The following is a 9,753-nucleotide window of genomic DNA, read 5'->3' on the forward strand; positions in this document are numbered from 1 at the left end:
CAAGAAATGGGCACAAGAGATGAACAGGCATTTCTCCAAAGAAGACATACAAATGGCCAATAGACACATGAAAAAATGCTCAACATCACTCAGCATCAGGGAAATACAAATCAAAGCCACAATGGGATACCACCTCACACCCATCAGAATGGCTAAAATTAACAACTTAGGAAACAACAGAGGTTGGTGAGGATGCAGAAAAAGGGCAACCCTCTTACACTGTTGGTGGGAATGCAAACTGGTGCAGCCACTCTGAAAAACAGTAGGGAGGTTCCTCAGAAAGTTAAAAATAGAGCTACCCTATTACCCAGCAATTGCACTATTAGGTATTTATCCAAAGGATATAAACATAGTGATTCAAAGGGGGCACAGGCACCCCAATGTTTATAGCAGCAACGTCCACAATAGCCAAACTGTGGAAAGAGCCAAGATGTCCATCGACAGATAAATGGATAAAGAAGAGGTGGTGTACACACCCCCCCACACACACACATGAATATTACTCAGCCATCAAAAAGATTGAAATCTTGCCATTTGCAACAACATGGATGGAACTAGAGGATATTATGCTAAGTGAAATAAGTCAGTCAGAGAAAGAAAATTATAATATGAGTTCACTCATATGTGGAATTAAGAAACAAAACAGATGAACATGGGGAAAGGGAAGGAAAAATACGAGGAAAACAGAGGGTATAGGGGAACCACAGGTATAGTGCACTCAGATAAATCATAAGAGACACTTAACTATAGGAAACAAACTGAGGGTTGCAGGAGGGGTGGTGGGTGGGGGGGTGGGGTAACATTAAGGAGGGCACTTGAAGAAATGTGCACTGGGTATTGTATGCAACTGATGAATCACTAAATTTTACCTCTGAAACTAATAATACAGTATATGTTGATTAAATTGAATTTAAATTTAAAAATATTTTTAAAAAGAGTCTATAGAGTTGGCTGCTCTGAGAGAAATGATAACTTTGTCCAAGAGACACAGTAAGCAAAATGTGACCTTGCAGGGAAGGAAGCTGGGGAATAATACCCTGATATTACTCTCCTCCTTCCCTAGAGTTCTTACCACTATTTTTCACTGGCCAAGTCCATCTAATAGTTAAAGGTGGGGAGGAGATATAGTTGACACACAGGGCCAGCCCTCCAGAGCAGAGAGCAGGGTAGAGTGGTTCTAGAGGAACAAATGGAAAATATCAAAATAACAATTCTTAATGTCATTTAAAACCCAGTGATCAGAATTTGCTGTCTCACAATGTCTTTTATTTTATAGTTAGTTTTTTTTTTTCTTCAATTCCCAAAACTTCACACATTGTATTTGGATTGGAATGTGTGATGGCTAATTTTATGTGTCAATTTCACTGGGCCAGATGGTGCCCACATAGTTGATCAAACACTGTTCTGGGTGTTTCTGGATGAGTTTAATATTTATTTTTTTCTAAAGATTTTATTTATTTATTTGAGAGAGAGCCAATCAGAGAGAGCATGAGCAGGGCAGAGGGGCAGAAGGAGAGTGAGAAGCAGGCTCCCTGCTGAGCAGGGATCCTGATGAGGGGCTCAGTCCCAGGACCCTGGGATCATGAACTGAGCCAAAGGCAGACACTTAACCGACTGAGCCACCTAGGTGCCCCAAGTCTAATATTTAAATTGATAGACTGAGTGAAGCAGATTGCCCTCTATAACATGGGTGGGCCTTGTCCAATCAGTTGAAGGCCTGAATCAAACACAAAGTCTGACCTGCCCCTGAATAAGAGGGAATTCCTCCTGTTGAGTGGCCTTTGACCTGGATATAAGTTGTTTCCTACCTTCAGACGACTCAAATTGAAATATTGGCTCTTTTGGACCTTGAGTTTCCTGGCCTTCAGACTGGAACTATACCATCAGCTTTCTTGGTTCTGAGGCCTTCTGACTTAGACTGGAACTACATCATTGGCTCTCCTGGTCTCCAGCTTGCCAACTGCAGATCTTGAGACTTGTCAGTCTCTATAATTGTGTGAACCAATTCCTTATAATAAATCTCTCTACCCCCAACTCCCTTGCCCTCCTCCCCACTCCCCACTCTCTCTCTCTGTCTCTTTCTCCTATTCTGTTTTTCTGGACAACTGTGACTAATATAGTATGCTTCTTAAGTCTGTTTTATTCCATTATTTTAAAAAGTTTATTTATTTAAATAATCTCTATACCCAACATGGGGCTTGAACCCATGACACCGAGATCAAGAGCCTCATGTTCTTCTGACTGAGCTAGCCAGGTGCTCCTTGTTCCATTTTTTAATGACAGCTTTATTGAGATATGTGGTACAATAAGAAATATATATTTGGGCTTTGGCCCTGGTTCCTGACACAGAGTTTCTAAAATCCTTGGAATTTTCTGAGTAATAGAGGTGATAGAGCTTTTTTTGTTATTCATAAAAAGCTCCTTTCAAGCATGTCTGAGTTTATGACAATAAGGTGATTCTTAGTGGGCCCCTAGATCAGTTCAGGATGGGGCTTGTTGCCAGAGGGACCAACCATGTGATTAGAGAGTTGAAACTTTTAGCCCCACCCACAGACCTCTGTGAAGGGTTGGAGCTGGAGATTGAATCACCAATGACCAATGGTTTAATCAACCATGCCTACAAAATGGAACATCCATAAAAAGCTCCAGATGATGGGATTTGGAAATCTTCTGAGTTGGCAGAAACATTCATGTGCTAGGAGACCAGTGTACTGCAACTCCATGCAGACAGACCTCCTGTGCTGAGTCTCTTCTGGACTTGCCCTAAGTACCTCTTCATTTGCCTGTTTATTTGTATCCTTTATAGTAACTAGTGATATTAAGTAAAGTGTCTTCCTGAGCTTTGTGAGCCATTCTATCAAATTACTGAACTTGGGGAGGATATTGTGGGAGCACTGAATTTATAGCTGGTTGGTCAGAAGTACAGATGGCAACCCATGATTGGCAACTGGCACCTGAAATGGGGGCATTCTGGTGGGATTGAGCCCTTTACCTGCGAGGTCTATGCAAACTCTGGGTAGTGTCAGAATAGAAATGAACCATAAGACACCCATTTGGTGTCTAGAGAGTTGGAGAATTGGCTGGTATGGGGGAAAAAACTACATACATTTCATGTCAGAGTGTTGTGAATAAAAACAGTTCAAGATAGAGTTCACATTTCATACAACTCACCCATTTAAAATGTATACTTTATAGCTTTTAGGATACTCACAGAGTTGTGCAACCATGACAATTAATATTAGAACATTTTCATCATCCCCAAGGAAGCCTTATACCCATCAGTAGTCATTTCCCATTCTCCCTTTGTCTCTGCCCCTGGGAACCACTAATCTACGTTCTGTCTCTATAGATTTGTCTATTCTGGACATTTCATATCAATGGAATCCTACAACTTGTGGCCTTTTGTGTCTGGCTCCTTTCACTTACATAATGTTTTCAAGGTCCATCCATCCATGTTGTAGTTTGTATCAGTACTTTATTTCTTTGTATTGCCAAAAAATATATTCCATTGTATGTATACATGACATTTTATCCATTCATCAGTTGATGGGCATTTGGGTTGTTTCTATTTTTTGGCTATTATGAATAATACTGCTATAAATATTCATGTGCAAGTTTTGTGTAGACATAGCCTTCATTTCTTTTGGGTATATACCTAGGAATTGAATAGTTGGGTCACATGGTAACTTTATGTTTAACATTTTGAGGATCTGCCAGACTGTTTGCCAAAATAGTTATACCACTTTATGTCCCCACCAAAAATATATGATGGGTTCCAATTTCTCCACATTCTCATCAACACTTAACAAATATCTGCCCTTTCTATTCTAATCATCTTAGAGGATGTGAAGTGGTATTTCACTGTGGTTTTGATTTGCATGTCCCTGATGTCCAATGATGTTGGAACATCTTTTCATATGTGTTTTGGCCATTTGCATATTTTCTTTGGAGAAATGTCTATTGAAACTGTCCATTTTATTTATTTATTTATTTATTTATTTATTTATTTATTTATTTATTTGAGGGGTGCAGAGGAGAGGGAGAAAGAAAATCTTAAGCAAGCTCCATGCCCAGCACAGAGCCTGACACAGGGCTTGATCTCACCACATTGAGATCATGACCTGAGCTGAAATCAAGAGTCAACGCTTAACTGGGTGAGCCACCCAGGTGCCCCCAAACTGTCCATTTTAAAATTGAATTATTTCTCATTTTATTATTGACTTATAAGAGTTGTTGATATATTCTAGACGTTTTACTCCCATTCTTTGCCTTGCTTTTTCACTTTCTTAGTTGTGTTTTTTGATGTACAAAAGTTTTTAATTTTGGTGATGTGTGATTTACCTTTGTTGCTTGTTTTCATTATATTTTTAATCTTTTAAAAAAATTTATTTATTTATTTGAGAGGGAGAGAGAGGAAGCAGGAGGAGGGAGAGGGAGAAGCAGACTCCCTGCTGAACAGGGAGCCCGATGTGGGGCTTGATCTCAGGACTCCGGGATCATGACCTGAAGTGAAGGCAGACACTCAACCAATTGAGCCACCCAGGCACCCCAATATTTTTAATCTTTAAAAAAAAGGTCCTTGTCATTTATTTGTTGAAGGAACCATGTCACTATGACTTATAACATTTACCATATTCTTAATTTTGCTAATTGTAACCCTAGGGTGTTGCTTAACATGTTCCTCCATCCCCTACATTTTCTATAAACTGATAATTAGATCTAGAGGCTTGAACAAATTTGGGTTAAAATTTCCAGCAGAACTATTTCATAGGTGGTAGAGTATACATTCTAGATATCTCCTCTTTACATGACGTGAGGAGGAATATAATGACTGGTTGACTGTGTGTATGTGTTAAGATTGATGAGTGGGTTGTGTTCTTAACAACCTGACCCAGACATTTAAAATTCCCCAGCAGGGGTGCCTGGGTGGCTCATTTGTTAACCATCTGCCTGCCTTTGGCTCAGGTCATGATCCCAGGGTCTTGGGATTGAGCCCTGCACCAGAGTCCTGGGATCGCTCCCCGCGTGGGGCTCCCTGCTTGGCGGAAACCCTGCTTCTCCCTCTCCTACTCCCCCTGCTTGTGTTCCGTCTTTAGCTATCTCTCTCTGTGTCAAATAAATAAATAAAATCTTTTTTTTTTTTTAAGATTTATTTATTTGACAGAGAGAGACACCGCAAGAGAGGGAACACAAGCAGGGGGAGTGGGAGAGGGAGAAGCGGGCTTCCTGTGGAGCAGGGAGCCCGATGTGGGGCTTGATCCCAGGACCCTGCGATCATGACCTGAGCCAAAAGCAGACGCTTAACGACTGAGCCACCCAGTTGCCCCCTAAATAAACAAAATAAACAAAAAGGGCCTGGAGGCCCTTTCCAGCTCTGTAAAGCAGCAGAACCGTGAGGGCCAAATATATTTAATTCTGGTAGGATAGCTATTGTAGTCTCTGCATCACTTTCGGGGGGCTGTAATAGATGCTACTGATGCTTCGTCTCCTTGCCGTAGCTCGTGTCTGACTAGCTGCGGTTGGGGTGGACAGTTACGCACATGATGGCTTCCCACTGGAAGCACAATCATCTCTCTCAGCTTTTTGAGGCATGGAGTGTGGGGGTAGTTAATATCCCCAGCGTCAGCCTTCAACCAAGGGATTTAGACGTATACATTTAGTTAGCTAAATAAATACTCAACATCAGAGGGACAGTTCTCAAGTGCATATTCAACAGTTCTTCAGAGAGTCACAGGCGGGCTTGAGCCTCGTTGCCCACAGTGGTAAACATCTCAATTACACACCATTTACTGGCTTTCCCTCCTCTGTTCCATTCTTTCTACTACCTCATTCCAGCTTCTTAGGAGCACTTCCTTAATAAACTAACTGCTTCCAAGCCCTTGTCTCAAGCTCTGTTTTGGGGGAAATATAAATTAAGGCATGATCTCAAACACTTTAGTCCATGGCATTTATTCACTCAAAAACATTGACTGAGTGATTATAATGAATCAGGCTGTGTATTATGTGCTGAAAATACAATGGTGAATAAGAGATCGAGTCTGATGGGGCACACAGATTAATAGTCAATAATTGAATAGTGTAGTAAGCATCATAAACAGGGTAAACATGGGTACTATTAGTTGGGAAGTGTCACCAGGTATAGCATCCCTGAATTGTCCCTTTTGCTAGGTATTAAGATAGAGTGGGTGACAGGACAAAGCAGACGGAAGCATCTTTAGCTTGGACTTTATACCCAACTCCTGGGCTTCAGTTTGGGATTGAGGTAAGCCTAAGTGGTATGCCCAGTCCTCCTTTCCTCTAGACCACGCTCATTCGGCCTTCTTAGAGCCTTCTAAGAGGGAGTCCCAGGTCAATCACACTGCATGAATCCAGTAGTGCTTCAAAAAAATTCAAATCTTCACAAGGGAACTACTCCCTATCCCCCCAAAATTCCCCAAAGAGAACACATTCTGCCTGCAAAGCCAGAACTTTTTCCCTTATGACACAAAACTTTGCCCTTTTGTAGTGTGGCCTTAAAACCTTGACCTTGCCACAACCATAATCCTTTTTAGCCCTATATTAAAGGGGGAAACTTTAGCTTGATTATCATTTAGAACGTGAAACTAATATAATGCCCTCCATCCCCCTTTCTCAGTGCCATATTCCTAAGTCTTCTGCTTGAAGGACTTTAGAACACTGTGCATATTTACTGAGAAAACTGCCCTGAGGCATTCTTACCTAAAACTCACTATTTTTAGGCTACTCTGCCAAATTAGTCCTAGCTCTTGGTATGTACTTTCTTTGCAAGTATCTTCCCATTAGTGAGGAATTTAGGTTCTGAATCACAGTAAATGGTGGGGCCAACTGCTGCTTCCAGGGTTCCACCCAGGCTTTCCAGTTTTAACAGTTAAACATGGCATTGAACTCCATCCAGTTTTCACCACCTCATGTCAAATGAACATCTTGGTGATAATCTAGTCTTCACCTGATGCTGAGAATTGATGCTAGCTAGAATTTATATGGAGCTTCCTGAATTTTTCCTGTCTTAGCACTTGAACTACTCGCTTATCTTTTCAGCCAGTCTCTAAACTCTTTGAGGCCACAAAACGTCTTATTTACCATTGTCTCTCCAGGGCCTAGTGGTGTCAGTTGACTAAAGGAAGGCTTGTATTAGGTAAAGACTCTTTCAGTTGCTAAAGACAGAACACCCAACTCAGATTAGCTTACGCAAACACCCAAAACCAAACCAAGCCAAAACAACCCCAGCACATTATTAGTTCATGTAACTGCAAAGTCCAAGGCTCAGGTAATGTTATAAAGAGTTCATCTTTCTCCATTTTTTACTTTCTTCTCTGCTGTGTTTGGCTTTACTCTCAAGTAGGCCTTTAGATTGAGGTCCCTCGTGCAGCAAATGCAATTTTCAGTTCTGATTGGGCCCAATTGTCTTGGTCTGATCCATGTACCTATTCCTAAACCAGTCATAGAAGCCTGGAGAATGTGCTTCTCTGCTTGGCCAGACTTAGGCCACATGTTCATTCTTGAACCTGGAGGTGAGGGCATCAGCTCCATATAAGTATGGTGGATTGAGACAGGTGTGTGTGTTTATGTGCAGGGATATACGGGGAGCATGGATACTGGGGAGCCAAAGTAATTCCACGGTCACTCCTTTTGTAATTAAATGCATTTTCCTGAATTTGGACCCTCGTGGGACACGGATATCTGCCCACACCGGACTTGCCTGTGACTGTCAGCTCTTCCCTGAGGTGGGGGCCACCACTCCAGCCTGGAGTATTTCCCAGGCTCTGTCTACCCTGCTTACAGTTTGGTCCTGCTTGTCCTCTTCAGGCTCTAAATGTTCCTAGCAAGCTGCACAGTGCATGCAATGTCCTTTCAGACACTTTGGCAACTAGTGAGTCATGTATACAAAGAACCATTGAAAGGCAGAATGTGGTCAATTCTCTAAGAGAGTAGTGAAAAGATGTTTGGAGAGCAGAGATAAAGGCATACAACATCTGGCTGGAGCATGAGAGCAGACAAACGCTTCAGGGACTATCAAGCACCCAAGACAAGTTTAAGTGTAAGCTGAATAATGATAATAACAGTGATAGCAATGACAGAAGCTAGTATATATAGGACTTACCATATGTCAGGCCCTGTTCTAAGAATTTTATATGAATTAACCCAATGAATCTGCACAATACTTTTTTTTTTTTAAAGATTTTATTTATTTATTTGAGAGAGAGAGTGAGAGAGAGCATGAGAAGGGAGAGGGTCAGAGGGAGAAGCAGACTCCCTGCTGAGCAGGAAGCCCAATGTGGGACTCGATCCTGGGACTCTGGGATCATGACCTGAGCTGAAGGCTGATGCTTAACCACTGAGCCACCCAGGTGCCCCTGCACAATACTCTTTTAAGTAGGTACAACTATTCCCCTCATTTTATAGTCAAGGTTAAGTAGCTTGCTCAAGGTCACATGGTAAGAAAGTGACAGAATACAACTGGGTTCCTATCAAGCAGTGTCTTAAAGGCCAGGTTACAGTGTTAGACTTGACTTGCAGTTCTTTGAGTAGCTGTTTCATCTTTCCCGATGGATTCAAACTTCCTGACAGCAGGACTGAGTCTAGTTCAGCTTTGTGTTCTCTAGAATATCTAGGTGGGCTATACATTTGAGTATAAGTTACACAAAATTCCTCTTTGAGTAGACTATCTTTACTGGAATGTGCATTGTTAAACAAAATATGAAGTCTTCCACAGTGGTTATAAAACTAGACAGGAAGTTGTGGATCTGACTAATTGAGGCTTTCACCCCTGACTCAGTGTGTGACTGAGCAAATGGCTCTATGCTACAGAATTTCCAACTGTAAAAGAGAGGAAAACAAATATCCAATGTACCTCACAAGGACACAGAGAGAACATATTAATATTAACATATTAATAATAAAAAAATACACATAAATCCTGGCAATACTTGAGTAAAGGTACATGAGACCAAGATTATTTTTCCTAGTTTCACCATAACATCAGCAATCAGCAAATATGAATTAGGAGCCAAACATTCTACATACTATGGGATTACAATAGAATAAGACATGATTTTTGCTATTCCCTGTTTATAGGATTTAACAGGCAAGATCATTTTGAGTGGTAAACATGTAGACTATTTAATAGGACGTCAAAATGCTAAAGTACATTAGAGCTCATCTGGTCCAACATTTATAAATGGAAAATGAGATCCCAAAGGGGTAAGTAATAGTCTCAGCAAGAGTATTGTTAACGGAGAAACATCTTCAAAGAAAAGGACTGGGCTCTGGGTTTGAACCTCAGTTGAGAGGTTACCGTATGTGTTACCTGGGGCCAGGCGCTTAGCTTCTCTGAACCAATTTCCTTGTCTCTAAAATGGGCATAATAAGAACTTACTTCAAAGAGCTGTCGTGGCGATTAAGATCATGCCTGTAAAACTTTCATCAGTGCCTGGCTAAGCACCACAAGTCAACTATTATTATTGTTACTTCTGTAGGAGAAAGGTCTTTTTTAGCTCTTTTTCTACAAGAAAAAACATTTTTTTCTCTGGTCAGACCCCATTCATAAGGTCGGAGCAGAACAGAAAGTGCTTTCAACTACTCGGAGATGGGCGCTGCAGGAACAAGAACCCAGCCATCCAGGGCGGCAGAGCACAGCCCCCCTCGGCAAAACCCATCTTCCATTTCCTCCCCTTCCTTTTCGGGAAAGCCAAGCCCCCCCCCCCCCCCCCCCCCCCCCCCCCCCCCCCCCCCCCC

The sequence above is a fragment of the Mirounga leonina genome, unplaced genomic scaffold (assembly GCF_011800145.1).
Source record: "Mirounga leonina isolate KUSES-001 unplaced genomic scaffold, KU_Mleo_1.0 Mir_173, whole genome shotgun sequence".
Taxonomy (NCBI): Eukaryota; Metazoa; Chordata; class Mammalia; order Carnivora; family Phocidae; genus Mirounga; species Mirounga leonina.